The sequence below is a fragment of the Ptychodera flava genome, chromosome 19, assembly GCF_041260155.1.
Source record: "Ptychodera flava strain L36383 chromosome 19, AS_Pfla_20210202, whole genome shotgun sequence".
NCBI classification, from domain to species: domain Eukaryota; kingdom Metazoa; phylum Hemichordata; class Enteropneusta; family Ptychoderidae; genus Ptychodera; species Ptychodera flava.
The window spans coordinates 27,711,078-27,726,261 of NC_091946.1; the positions used below are offsets into that span (position 1 = coordinate 27,711,078).

The 15,184-nt window shown below is 39.4% G+C and overlaps 1 protein-coding gene across 2 annotated transcripts in view; it reads right to left on the reverse strand.

Moving 5' to 3' along the window:
• The window catches only part of LOC139119139 (ADP-ribosyl cyclase/cyclic ADP-ribose hydrolase-like), a 35,791-nt gene extending 20,730 nt beyond the window's left edge, over positions 1-15,061 (reverse strand). Inside the window, exon 1 of one of the 2 annotated variants that reach the window (XM_070682793.1) lies at positions 14,929-15,061. The gene's annotated coding sequence lies outside the window, so the exon portion shown is untranslated. The remainder of the gene's footprint in view (positions 1-14,928) is intronic. The other variant, XM_070682794.1, reaches the window with a different exon arrangement.
• Positions 15,062-15,184: the final 123 nt, after the last annotated feature.

The window sequence follows — 15,184 nt, forward strand, 5'->3', positions numbered from 1 at the left end:
GAGGCCACAGACAGAACCGCTCGGCTAAATCTCCACTCCCAAAAAAGAGTGGTTCAATAGCCGGCTAAGTTGTTACATTTTTCTGACTGAGACCGCTCAACACGTTGTAGAGTTCGTGAAGCACTCAAGCACGCATGCTCACTATCATACATCGCACATACACACTTTATCGAAGCGAAGAAACGAATTTCATCGCTTTAACTGGGCGAACAATAACCCTGGGGACAATTCTGCCCACCAGCAGTGTTACCGACCCAGGTTAGAAAATACGGCTAGTTTTCAATCGGATTCGAACCCACAACATACGGCATCAGTCGCCTAGCTGAGAGGCCACAGACAGAACCACTCGGCTAAATCTCCACTCCCAAAAAAGAGTGGTTCAATAGCCGGCTAAGTTGTTACATTTTTCTGACTGAGACCGCTCAACACGTTGTAGAGTTCGCGAAGCACTCACGCACGCATGCTCACTATCATACATCGCACATACACACTTTATCGAAGCGAAGAAACGAATTTCATCGCTTTAACTGGGCGAACAATAACCTCGGGGACAATTCTGTCCACCAGCAGTGTTACCAACCCAGGGTAGAAAATACGGCTAGTTTTCAATCGGATTCAAACCCACAACATACAGCATCACCCATAGGAAACGTGCAGATCTTCATTTAGCTGCAGCAATCGGTTTTAGAGCTGTGGCAGTTCAATGCAAGCAGCTCAAATGCAGATCTGCACAGAGTGTTTGGAGCTGCCATTTGTGTGCTGCAGATTTGAGTGTCTCTGGAAGACAAAATGCAGACTTGTGCAGCTCTTGGCTGATGGATCAAAAGCCGCTATGCAGCTCAAAATCGTTTGAATTAAAACTTTGTTGACACTACAATTGTCACAGCTCTATGGCAGCTCAAAACAGTTCACTGGCAGCAAAACATGAGCCAGTCAAGGTATATATAAGGGTAGGCACCACCGTAGTTGAGTTTTCGTTTCTAGTAGAGTGAAGTTATAAGGACGGTCAGGTATTTAATGAGTTCAGTCCATTTTCAAATTAAAATTTGCGTGCGTCCGTTTTGCGAGCTCGGCTGAGAAAATTGATCGAGTACGCGTGTACGTGTACATTTAGTCTATCAGCGTATAATCCTATGGGCACACATATAAAAACGCCGGGAAAGCCCTGTGCATCAATGAGAAGTTTCCTTATAATTATCAACGTGTCTTCCTCAGAATCATTGTTCATTCGATGTTAAGCTGTGCTCCGTTTTACCTTTGATATTTGTAGATCCGAGCACCGCTACTTTTGCTACTCCCCACAGGTCCGAACATCAAATCATAGACCCTTGAGAAAAACGTGTACGTTGCATGTTGTTGTTGGTTAGGCTGCATCACGCATGATGACGTCATTTATCATGTGAACAGTTGTCCGCGATTGGTCAGATTCGCTAAATGACCCAGGTCACGCAGGTCAAAGTGTTAGCGGCAAGACACATCGACCGTTAATCTACACGTATTGAATTAGCTTCAGGGTTACTCTGTCATGTTTCTTTGCTAAACTTTGGATGAAATTTCGCCGAAAACGGTTTCCAAACTTTGATAAAATGGTAGCAAATTGAACGAGTATACTTGACGACATATTCAACGTATCAATAGGTCTCGCCGTCAGGAGAAATGAGGTCAAAGCATGGAATATTGCCTGCAATTGCAAACGGCATTGCAAACCACATACCGATCCTAATGATACTATAGGTAAGTTACTTTGACATATCTCCTTCATATGCATTTTTATTTGTACAGACTTTTCTGAAGATTACATTTGGTATATCGAGGATATCTAGTTGCTTCAAAGTTCAAGCCAGGCATCAGTAAAACTGCCGATTTGCGATTGTACGGTTCAAGAAGACAGGGTGCTGAAATAATATACACAGTCTCAATCCAACACAATTGTCATCAATAAAATTGCCGATTTTCGATCGCCATGTAATCAGTGTTTCATCTAGGCCTTTGATCTGCTTAATGAAAATGCTGTTGAAACAATATACCACGCGTAAATTTTCCGTACGCTGATTTTGCATATGAAAGCCTGCCAGTTGAGAGTTACGTGTACGTTCACAAAGTTCATTGCCCTAGCCCGATACGGTTTCTGTGTCACATTATCTCTGTACGATGAGAAAAGGAGACAAACTGAAGTTTTTATGATTGTATGGATGTCCATAACACTCTGAAAATAATTCTGATAGCAAAATCGACACGAAAAATCGGACTTTATTGTCACAGAAACATGTTCGGTGCAGACGGCATGCAATGAAAGTCACAAGCAAACTGTGGTGTCAATGGCCCACACAATGGGTCCTGTTTTTGAATTCAGTGAACAGACAAACTTATTTTTCGGGGCAAATAAACCCGTACAAGTTACAAGTTAAGTTCCCCAAAATTTTAAAATCCCCTCGAAAATTCCAGTGGAAGGGGACCAATCCCCCCACCCTGGTGTAGTATCCTAGATGAAACACTGTGTACCGGTAATGGTTCAGTCTTTGCCAGCCTGCAGCCTTGCTTCACTTTCTTTTTCATCGACAGGCCTTAACTGGCTTATTGATAAGTTCGCTAATATAAATTCTCACTGGATTTTAAAAGCTGCGTGAACCTTTTGTCTGCACTTAAGCACTGTAAATCATATATTTTCACATTTCAGTAACTTGTGTTTCTCATTCATCTATCATTTCAGAGTTCATCTGTGACTGGTATTAAGGCTTCACGTTGAAGGAAAACTTCACAGTTTTACACTATAAAAGTATCAAAAATGCGAGCGATTAAATTTAGAGCGTAGCCCCTACATGTAGCATTGTGTCGTTTCAGCATGGAAATCCCTTGGTTTGAGTGAGTAAACAGGATTTGTAAACATGTTTGCTGCGAAGTGATTTTACATAAAGTAACACTTTTCTTTCCCATGGTCCATCTGGGTGAATTGTATCTATTTAAATTACACCCTCGCGATTCTTCTTTCTCATTAAATGCCAAAACCAATGTGTATTGCTTGATTTATAGTTTGATGTCCTTTCCATATAGAGGATCTCAATTTCATTACTACTACCGGTATTTGTTCAAAGCTTCCTATATTTATTCTATACATCAGAATAACTTTTGTTGGAATTGATAAGTACTGGAAATATTTGAATAAACTACAAGAACTTTGATCTATTTTACAATGCTGAGATTAACTCTTCACAATTTCTTAGGAGAAGTTTGATTCATCAAACAATGCTCAGGTAAACATCTCACAATATCTCCAACATCAGTTGTTCATGACAGTAAACTTGGACTAGTTTGTACTAGTTTTGATATAACATTATGCTAGCTTCATAAAGGTTTTAGACTTTTTTCCTTTGTTGTATTCAATGCAATTTTTCCTGTAACCTTTAGTAATAAATGAGTGTTTCTTCATCCTACATCAGGTGTTATCTTTTTTTACTCACATGTGAGCTAGTTCACTGGTATGGTAAATTTGATGAGGTGTGTCACATTTATCAAACAGGGTGACAAGGATCTCCAGCTGCTTGTGTTGTATTGTTGTGAGCCATTGAAGTGAGCATGACATGAGGTAGAAATAAATATATTTTTGTGTGTACAAATAAAATATGACCCATTACATGCAGTATGATAATGGTGAATGAGCAATGTCCATTTTGAGCTGTTATATGTCTTCAAGTGGTCTAATATGAGCTGCTGTATGTCTGCAGGTCAAAAGTCATGGGCTGAAAGTTGTCTGCAATGAGCTGTGGCATGTCTGCAGGTCAAAAGTCACGGGCTGCATTTGAGCTGTCATGTGTATGTCATTGATCTGCATACCATGCCCCATGAGCTGCAATTTGCAGCTCAAAGCTAATTATATATGCACAAAATCAGACCATTTGCAGATATCTGCAAGTGATCTGCTACAGCCGAGCTGCGAAGATCTGCAACAGCCATCTGGCAGGTCTGCAGGTTTGTTAAGGGAAGTCGCCTAGCTGAGAGGCCACAGACAGAACCGCTCGGCTAAATCTCCACTCCCAAAAAAGAGTGGTTCAATAGCCGGCTAAGTTGTTACATTTTTCTGACTGAGACCGCTCAACACGTTGTAGAGTTCGCGAAGCACTCACGCACGCATGCTCAGTATCATACATTGCACATACACACTTAATCGAAGCGAAGAAGAAGAACGAATTTCATCGCTTTAACTGGGCGAACGATAACCTCGGGGACAATTCTGTCCACCAGCAGTGTTACCAACCCAGGGTAGAAAATACGGATAGTTTTCAATCGGATTCGAACCCACAACATACGGCATCAGTCGCCTAGCTGAGAGGCCACAGACAGAACCGCTCGGCTAAATCTCCACTCCCAAAAAAGAGTGGTTCAATAGCCGGCTACGTTGTTACATTTTCTGACTGAGACCACTCAACACGTTATAGAGTTCGCGAAGCACTCTGGCACTCATGCTCACTATCATACATCGCACATACACACTTTATCAAAGCAAAGAAACGAATTTCATCGCTTTAACTGGGCGAACAATAAATGCAGTTTGATAAATGCAACAAAACGGGACACTTTGCAGCTGTCTGCAGAAGTAAAAAAGTCAAAGATGTCACTACTGCTGAAAGAAGGGTCAGTAAAACAATCCCCCATAGGAAAAGACAGGGTGACTGGCAGGTAAATTTCAAGATTAATGGAAAAGTAATTAACTTCGAAGTTAATAATTGAGCCGACATCGCCGTAATATTTGAGAGAGCACACACACGCATTCTAAAGTGCGCTATTTCAAAATCCCACAGATACTTATCTTCTCAGCCTAGGAGGTAAGCTGAACTCTGAGGATGGTCCATTACCGACATAAAGCACAAAGGGACAAAATATCAAGGTCTACATAATTGATGGAGACAATGTTCATAATCTACTCGAACGAGAAGTCTCTTATGAGATGGGCCTAGTAATCAGAGCTGAGGAAGTCGTCAAGCCTGATAGTCCAAAACAAACAAACCAAAGCGAGTTTGGAGACATAGGCATATTCAATTGCAAGCCGGTAAAACTAAAGCTGAAAGATGGAGCAAAGCCATACAGTTTCAACATAACACAACAAGCCGAATTCCATTTCCAGCCCTTCTAAAAGTAAAGGAAGAATTACAGAGAATGAGAGAGGGCTGAATCATTGAATAGGTCACGAACCTACAGAGTGGTGTACGCCGATGTAAGTGGTTCAAAAGTCGACTGGAAAAGATTCAATATGTATGGATCCGAGGAAACTTAATGAAGAAGTGAAGAGAGAAAGACATGTGCTTCCAACTTTAGAAGACATGGCCAAAAACTAGCAGGTCCAAAGTTTTCTCGAAATTAGATGCTTCGACTGGACTCTAGCAGATTCCACTAGATCGATGTACGAGCTATATGTTGTTATGAAGACTACTGTATTGTTGGTGGCGTTCTTGTCTGATAGCTCAGTAAAAAGCTTCGTGCTTTTCCGATTACTATATGTGTAAGTGTGTGTACTGTGTCTGTGTGTCGTCTGCTCCATGCACACCGTGTTGCTCGGTCGCGCACAGAATTGCAAACATCTAAGTTGGTTACTGTGACCAACTCTTTTTGGGTTGGAAGCAGTGGCCGACTGGTTTTGTGTTAGGCCTAGCAGCTAGGCGATGTTGCCATGATTGTGTGGGGGTTCGAATCCCGTTTGGATTATAGTATAATTTATATTTCTTTCTTTTACTTGTTCATACTGTCTTTTTCTGCTTTTATGATCTGTTTCTCTAATATTGCGTTCTATTTCATTTTTATATTGTCGGTCTTGAAATTTATCACTAAATTGTGTGGCTTTCTGTGTAAAATCGGTTTCGTTGTTGCATGTTCTGATTTATCGTAATGTTTCACCTTTGATCAGACCTTTGAATGTTACTGCTGAAAAGCATTAGTGTCTTTGTAAGAACTGGATGATATGTATCAGTTGGTTTTGTGTGTGTCTTGGTGTCGAGAATGTTCTCTTTGTTTTATCGACGACCTTTGTAGATAGTCAGGTCTCAATATGTGATTTCTCGAGAGGAGCTTTCAAACGAAAATTTGAAAGTAGGATGCATTTTGTTGATGTTTGATATGAATTCATTGATTTTGTGTTGTGTTCCGATGAAAGTCAGAAAAACATCGTCCCTGAACCTCAGCTAGGTCGGTGTTTGTTGTTTGTGTTTCTGTATAATTCTCATTTCTGTCTCGTGAAATGTAATATCTGCTATTTCCGGAGAAGAGAGAGACCCCATAGAGCATCCCCCATATTTGCCGGTAGAATTCATCGTTGAATTCAAATGTGTTGTTTTTTTAGATCATTTCGAGCGGAGCTATCATGTATTTTTTGGTGGCTGCCTTATTATGTAATTGTTTGATGATCTTTGATAACCATACAACATCCATTCAAAATGACCTCAAAATGGATAGCACATACAACTATCTACAAAGGTCGTCGATACAACAAAGAGAACATTCTCGACACCAAGACACACAGGTCATGGGGTTCTGTTATTATTGCTTATGTTATACTTTTATTTGCATCGTTCAGAGCGAGAATTGACGATTAGTCGTGCGTACTACTTGTGTCAAATCCTTCAACGTGACTTCATAAGCTTTAGCGAGACCCTGCGGAGTTATATAACATTGACATCACTGTAATGAGGCATCGAATCAGCTTTCACTTTTCATTGGTCAACGCCGCCACACCCTCTATTTTGATTGGCTAAACTATTGTTTACTTGTTTATCAAGGATGACCTCAGAGGAACGTCGCGACGGAGAGCTTGAATTCTGCTCGCGATCGCTCACACATACGTCGCAACTTTACATAAGCCATAGATAGTCAAACGAAGAGAACTTTGCACATTTTGAGTGTGAAATTCTTCTAAATAATCGATACAAATAACAATTTAAATATTTTTACGGGAATTTTAAGAGTGAGATACAGCAAACGCAACTTGTCGAACGATCAAATTAAATTTTCTGTCTTCGCCACGGCACACAAGCACTCACTGGTTATCGATAGTGTGTAGGACACACAAACGCAGAGTAAACTGCACGCAAAATTAAAAATCTAAATTTCTTATAGATTGATAACAGGGAATGTTCGATGAGAAAACTACCAGCATAAACGTCTCTTAGCTGACGATATTAACTGTTTCATTCGCTCCGCTACGCCCACAGTTACGTGTGGTTCGATACATGGTGGCCGCCGTGACCATGCATGGCCACTGCGCCACCGTGAATCAAATGATGCATAAACGGACTGCGCGCCAGTCGTCCATGTTTTTGGCTTCGCTGACAAACAAGTGCTCTTCCGGATAGTAAAAATCATCCTCACACTGAGATAAGGACATGCATTTTCTCTGTCGTAATTTTTATCGCTAATGTCATCCATTTTACGATAACTAGCACCGAATTAAAGTGAAATGAAATCTTGTAGACGACAATGATTGTGTTTACAAACAAAAACAGTTCTAGGTTAAAATTGGTAAATTGGTAAACACTCATTATCATAAAGAAATGGCATAATGTTTTTGGTATTGCACTGCAGTGCAAATACTGGTAGTACGCGCGCGCTTCGATGCAAGTAAACTATGGTAGATATGTAATACTACCCTTACCTTTTATTTCAGATCAGTAAATACTGGCACATGTGGTGCTGTATTTATCGTCTCACTCAAAGCTCTATAAAGAGCCCTTGATATGAAATTTCACATACACACTAACGTTTATGTTGTGATAAAGATTCTTTTCCCATTTCCTCATCGCTGTCATAATTTCGTTCGTTGTATGTATGTATGTATGTATGTATGTATGTATGTATGTATGTATGTATGTATGTATGTATGTATGTATGTATGTATGTCCGTTTGTGAGGCGTCCGTCCACTCAAATATCTTAAGAACCGCAGTACTTACTGATTTGATATTTGTAGTGTAGATGCAAAATAGATTATTAGAAACTATTTTTTTATTCTACTGATGTGACATTGAAACTTTCGGGGACCACCCAGATGAGTCCTTAAAACTTTCAGGGACCACCCAGATGAGTCCTTTAAACTTTCAGGGACCACCCAGATGTGACCCTGAATCGTTCAAGGACTATCCTGGTGTGACCTCGAAACTTTCAGGGACCACCCGGATGTGTCCTTGAAAACTTTCAGGGACCACCCAGATGAGACCCTGAACTTTTCAAGGACTATATCCTGATGTGACCTTCGCTCGTCAGCTTGTGCATTCACAAGCATTATTTGGTAAAGCTGACAGGCAGACGAATTCTGAAAAGATTTGGTCCAACTTCCTACACATACAGAGTCAATATTCATGACGGTCGAAGTTAAGATTATGTAATGGCTTTAAAAACACAGCGTCCTCATCGCTCCCATGTGTGACTGGTCGGCCGGCTCCAAAACACGTCCTTGCATATTTTTTTATTTTTTGATATTGTTTGAAAAAATGCAAATTAATACCAAAAAGGGCGTTTTTGGTGAGAATCTTCTTCTTCATAACCTCTGGTCAGACAGCTTTGATATTTGCTATACAGGTCCCTAGGAATAACCCAACTTTGATTTGGTCAAATTGTGATGAAATATGCAAATCTGTAGTTTTAAAGGAATTTTTTGTCATTTTCGGTCAAAAATTTATTTCATCAAAACCGCTCGTCTGACAGCTTTGATATTTGGTATACAGGTTTCTACAGATAAACTGAATATGATATATTGAATATATGATGAAATCTGCAATTTTGTATTTTCGGTGCAATTTGTGCCATTTTTGGTCGAAAAATGTGTTTCTCAGAAACTACTTGTGTGATGCCTTTGATATTTGGTATACAGGGTCCTAGGGATTCTCTTAGTGTGATATCCAGTGAAATTTGATGAAATCTTCTATTTTTGTATTTATGGTTCAATTTTGCCGTTTTTGGTCAAAATATTTGTTTCTCAAAAGTTACTAATTGTGATAGCTTGATATTTGGTATACAGGTTTCTAGGCTTTATCTTAATGTAATATATTGAAATTATGATGAAATCATCAATTTTGTATGTTGCAACTAATTTTGCCATGTTTGGTCAGGCTATCCTGAAATGAGCCATCAAAGATATCAACCTTCTTCATCAATACATGTGTCACAAAAAGCTATTCTCTACATAATACAGCGGAGCTTTGTCATCTGTTGGGTCGCTTTTTTTTCAAACTGCTGGTCAGACAGCTTTAATATTTGGTTAACAGGTACCTAGGATGACCTTCGTGAGATAATTTCATACAGTCAGGAAATACTTAATTTTGTATCCGTGTCTATAGTAGCTTTAGGGACATTAGCCCTATGTTTAATAAGATAAAATAGACAGTGTTAGTACCTCTTTTATCGATCAATACATATATAATATCCATCCAACCTAGCTAATCTATCTCCGTTTGATTTAACCTGAAGAGCCAAACCTCGATTGGCTGAATCGAAACACAGATCTCGGTGATCACAAACTTGACGAAAACAGAACATTCATTCGAGAATACTTTCCTATCCAGCCCCACTTTGGACGCAAAGGTGTTACCATTGATTTATCCCATGCAGTTCGCCAACTAGCTCTGTTCAAGCAAACTCTAGCTGGGTAAAATTAGAAGTTCGTTCATGTGAGTTTTTGTATTCGTAATGGACCAACCAAAACGAGGCATTATTTTACACAATTGGAACTATTTTGTGATTATAAAATCTTAAGCATTTTGTTGTAATCTATTTAAAAATCATCAATCAAGAGTGTTTTTGTGTGAAGACGAGGGCAAATTTTATAAATTATTGATAATTGCACAATCATCAAATACATCTCTGACAAATTTTACATTTTTGTCTAGCTTTTCACACTCTCAGGAAAGGAAAGCCCATTAAATGTAACTGATTGTAAATTTTGTTAAGGTTTAAGTCAAAATACAAATTCACTTTCCAAGGTTGATTTGTAGGCATTTGCTTTTCCTCACCGAACGATGCATGATAAAATTTTAAATTTTCGATGGTAAAATGGCCTTCTACCTCTACCCAAAACATTTCTGCTGTAGTGTATGCTTTTTGGTGATCTCTCTTTCAAATGATTTGATGGATGTTAAGAAAATGACTTGTACATTTATTTATTTCATATACAAGGAAATGAGACCTGGTAAATTTGATAAAACTACACTTTTCTTGTGCGTGTGCTAATAAATGCTGGAAAATTTTAAAAAATCACTGAACTATTTCAGCCCTTCTATTAAAATGAACTCTTTTTGTAGATGCAAAGAAATGTAATCAATATCATCTGTCTGTTGAAACCTTAAAGTATTAACAGCAAAAACCAACAGTTTTGTCTGGAAATTTTAGGGACTGTGCAGAGATGTCTTTGCAGCTTTCAGGGACCACTCAGAGGAGATCCTAAATCTTTTAGAGACCACACTGACATCACCTTGAAATTTCAGGGACCACCCAGATGAGTCCTTGAAATTTTTAGGGACCACCCAGATGTGACCCTGAATCTTTCAAGGACTATGCTGATGTGACATTGAAACTTTCGGGACCACCCAGATGAGTCCTTAAAACTTTCAGGGACCACCCAGATGAGTCCTTTAAACTTTCAGGGACCACCCAGATGTGACCCTGAATCGTTCAAGGACTATCCTGGTGTGACCTCGAAACTTTCAGGGACCACCCGGATGTGTCCTTGAAACTTTCAGGGACCACCCAGATGAGACCCTGAACTTTTCAAGGACTATATCCTGATGTGACCTTCGCTCGTCAGCTTGTGCATCACAAGCATTATTTGGTAAAGCTGACAGGCAGACGAATTCTGAAAAGATTTGGTCCAACTTCCTACACATACAGAGTCAATATTCATGACGGTCGAAGTTAAGATTATGTAATGGCTTTAAAAAACAGCGTCCTCATCGCTCCCATGTGTGACTGGTCGGCCGGCTCCAAAACACGTCCTTGCATATTTATCACGCGCCGAGATCTACAAGGCATGTTCTTCCCGGCATAAATGTGATAAACTGGCAGTGGCTGAACCTTCAGTTGCCTTAGACGAGCAGTCCTTGACGATTTATGGTAATTTACTGGCTGGTTGAAGTTTGCTGTCGCTAGCTGACGTGACGCTGGTCTGAACAGTAAACAATTAATTATTCGCAAACAATCAGTTCATGATGGCACATTCCATTTTAACCTACAGGGGCATCTAGGTTTGTGCGATTGTGTAAGGTCCCGGGTAAGGTACATGTTGCTCTTTTATGCTGTGAAGTGTTCTCACCATTTAAAATGATGTGGTTGTATGTTACAGTCTTCATGATTAATTTGGATATGTAGTCAATGATTCTTTTCTCATTAAGCGAGACACTGAATCGTACACCAACTAATATGGCCCTTGCTAATTAACATAGTAAAGGTCACGGGTCACATTTTTGTGAGGCTCTGCATTGTTTCAAATTGAGTGTGTAAACAGCGTGATGTTCGAATGAATTTTGACTACTGCACTAATTCCTTCGTCAGGAAAGGTTGCCGATTCTGAATGTAGGACGTCCATTACCCCAATTATTTAATGACAGGACTACATGGAAAGCAACGGAATACTGGATATCTCCGACGAATTTGATGTCTGTTACCACGGTCCTTTGTGGAGTGACACTGACAGTGCTGTTCCCGATCTCGACAATGATGTCAGCAACTGTGATTGTAGCGTGAACATGACTAAGACTATGAGTCCTTGAAACTTTCAGAGACCAACTTGTGGTGTCCCCGAATCTTTCAAGGACTATTCTAATGTGACCTTGAATCTTTCAAAAACCGGCATTGCAAGACGAGTCCTTGAAACATTCAGACACCACCCTGATGTGTCCCTGGATCTTTTAGAGACCACTATGATGTGACCTTGAAACTTCCAGGGACCACCCGGATGAGTCCTTGAAACTTTCAGGGACCACCCGGATAAGTCCTTGAAACTTTCAGGGACCAACCTGAGGTGCCCCTGAATTTTTCAAGGACTATCCTAATGTGACCTTGAAACTTTCAGGGACCACCCAGATGAGTCCTTGAAACTTTCGGGTACCACCCTGATGTGTCCTTTAATGTTTTTAAGGGACCACTTAGATATGACCCCATAACATATAAGGACTGGCCTAGAGAGACACTTTGAAATAGTAAAGAACCAATCAGATATGATCCCTAAACCTTCATATGCATCCAGGTTCTCTAAACAATACAGCAATCATCAAGTTTTGACCTCTAATCTTGACGTTTTCAAGAATGTGTATCAATGAGATGAATTATCCTTAAAAAAATTGTCAAAAAGGATAAATTTACAATTTTGAAAAGCAGATGGCTTTAAATACTACATTTTTTTAATACTACTTTAACATTTAATTCAATAATTACAGTTTTGATGTTTTCACTAGAAAAATATGATAATTACTAAATGCTTTGAGTAAACCCTCTCTTAGAGAGCACATTCTGTGACTTTTACTGTTCATCTTATAATCACAAAATAGTTCCAAATGTGTTATTTGAACAAATGATACAAACAGAGTAAAATCCAATCAATGATTAATGTTCTATACAACAATAATCGTGGTATCATTCTTTCTTCTTACAGTACAAGTGTACTAAAGTCGAACACTTCAAATAATTACTCATATACCTGCATAAATCTCGATAATCAAAAATGCAAATAGAAACAATAACAGCACTATGAAAATCAGGAGATTAATCGGAATGTATATCACTAGTCTGGCTGGTATCAATTTCAATCATAGTTAATAGGAATACAGCATACAACCTGAAGCGAACCAAATCACAACAAATGTCAAAATACTGTGGTCTTCAGCAATCCAGAATCATTGCTGCTCAATGGTGGTTTATTACTGAACGTTGGCCACTACTACTTTATTGCCTTTGGTGCCGTCTATCCATGCGGGGTGACTTGAATGTTGTTTATGCTTATGTTTTGGTGATGTATCCTTCAAACTCGGCCGAAAATTACACGAAATGAGCATTTAGAAACAGATGAAGTATCAGTTAAGACTTTTGAGAATGAAAGGGAACGATCCACGGTTACGTGATAAACGAACTTCCACTGAACTGCACCTAACAAGTGACTGCGTGTGGTGCCAGGTGCAACAGAATGTCTAATATTAACACCTGAACAGGTAACCTTGCCTAGGGGATCATTATAAATGGTGAGAAACAGCCATTTTATCGAACCACGTACGTACGCGTTTCGTGAAAGGTGTCAAAAACATTGGACTGATCTAACCTTTGTAGATAAACATCAAGAACAGTGGTATTAGTCGGCGTTTTATAATCCCAACCGGGCCAGCTTGGGGAAAGCTGGAATGGGTGCATGACACAGGAAAAGGGTTAATTTCAAGGAAGATAGAAATATTTTTAATAAAATATAACTGCAAGATGTTTGAGTTGTGCAGCAACGGTGCACTTAAGGGGCCTTATGGAGTTGCTTGTTATGTGGCTTAGCGTAACCCTCATAGAGTTGCAAATTTTTTAACCACTCAGAACCAGATCAAACCAGTCAGAACAACTAAGCTGTCACAGGGCTGTCTTGGGGTAGGGTTTTACTCACGGCTTAAATAATAATATTATGTCGACAGCTCACATTGAACATGAATGCTAATTCGATGAAACCAAAAACAAGTTTTAACGCAAAAACAAAAACAAAACAAGACCACATCGCCTCTCCGAGGACAGGTTACGTTACAGAGAGCAGCTGCATGCACTGTCACCTTGCAACTATGCATACAGGGTGACGGAATTTTCCAACCCACCTAGAACCAACTCGCCCGATTCCAACTTGCCCGAAACCAACTGTCTTGATACAAGTCGCCTTTTGTTTTAGATATACATGTAGAAAATAGTATATCTGGTGTTAAACTTAAAGGTTCCACGTACCTTGTGGTATGAATTTTATGTACCACTGTCGATTTAGTCTACACAGGTAAATATCGATTCATTGACTGGAGTATCGAGACTGTCTATGATTTGAGCATTTCTATTAAACTTTAAAAATAAGTCATCGCTTGAATGCCCAGTTTATTTCTTCAGCCATTTTTTCATCGTTTCGTAAAAGAAATCGCAAGCCTTTCCTTTTAGTGCGTGGGGCAGGTCTATCTATGTTTGAAGAAAAGCATCTATTGTTGCCTCGCCCAACAATTGGTTTCGGGGGAGTTGCAATTGGTATCGGGCGAGTTGGTTCTGGGCGGGTTGGAAAAGATGCGAGTAAACTGCTATCCGGGGCAACGATTGACTTTGTACACTTCTACTCTACAATGCATTACCGTTTGCCCGAGCTTTACCCGACTGGTGCAGAGGGTTTCTGGCGTTGCTCGCTTCATGTTACATTGAGTGAAGTTCCATAAGCATCGTCCAGAATGGGCTACGTGCTTACGAGATGCTTTCTAAGGGTAACGTTTTTATTATTGTTATCGGGTAGTAACAAATCATTGAACTACAGAGTATATTTAGGTTTGAAAGCACATCGACATTGAATGCTAACTTAGGGCTAGTATTCGAACATAAAACAATTGTAATTCTTCACTCGACATCATCTCGAGGGGGCGGGGCTAGTTTCTAACCTTTACAGAATACTGCACTTTCAGTTTGTCTGCTTTTGTTTCAATTTAGGGAACGTAATTTTCTCCCCATAAATGTGACAAAAAGAATAACGATCAATTTGAATTGTTACATTTCAGTAAATTACCTTCCCATTCAACTTTTTGTACAATTACCCATTTGCGCTAGTTAATATTCATTGACAAAGACAACGGTTTAAAATGTGTTTCGCTGAAATGTAAAGAAATTTTAAAAACTATTTTTTCAGGATTGTAGTGTACTCATAATCCCATGTGAAACTTTCTACACAGGACTAAGTAAGGAATGGGTACAGTACCTGTGAATCCAAGTGTGATTAAACTTCTTTAGTTCTCTTTCGTGGTTTTGTTAGACAACGCCTTTTGAGCAATTATCTCCTCGGACGACAATACGGAGCTGAGGCCGTTATCGTTCTTAGATGGTCTGACAAGGCCGAGCCGAATTCGTTGTAAATTATTAAACAGCCTGTGATACCTAACTGGTAAATATTTTTGAAATTCCGTCACGCGGAATTTCATTTCTTAGGTTTTTTCTTCTTGTTATTCATAGTTGGA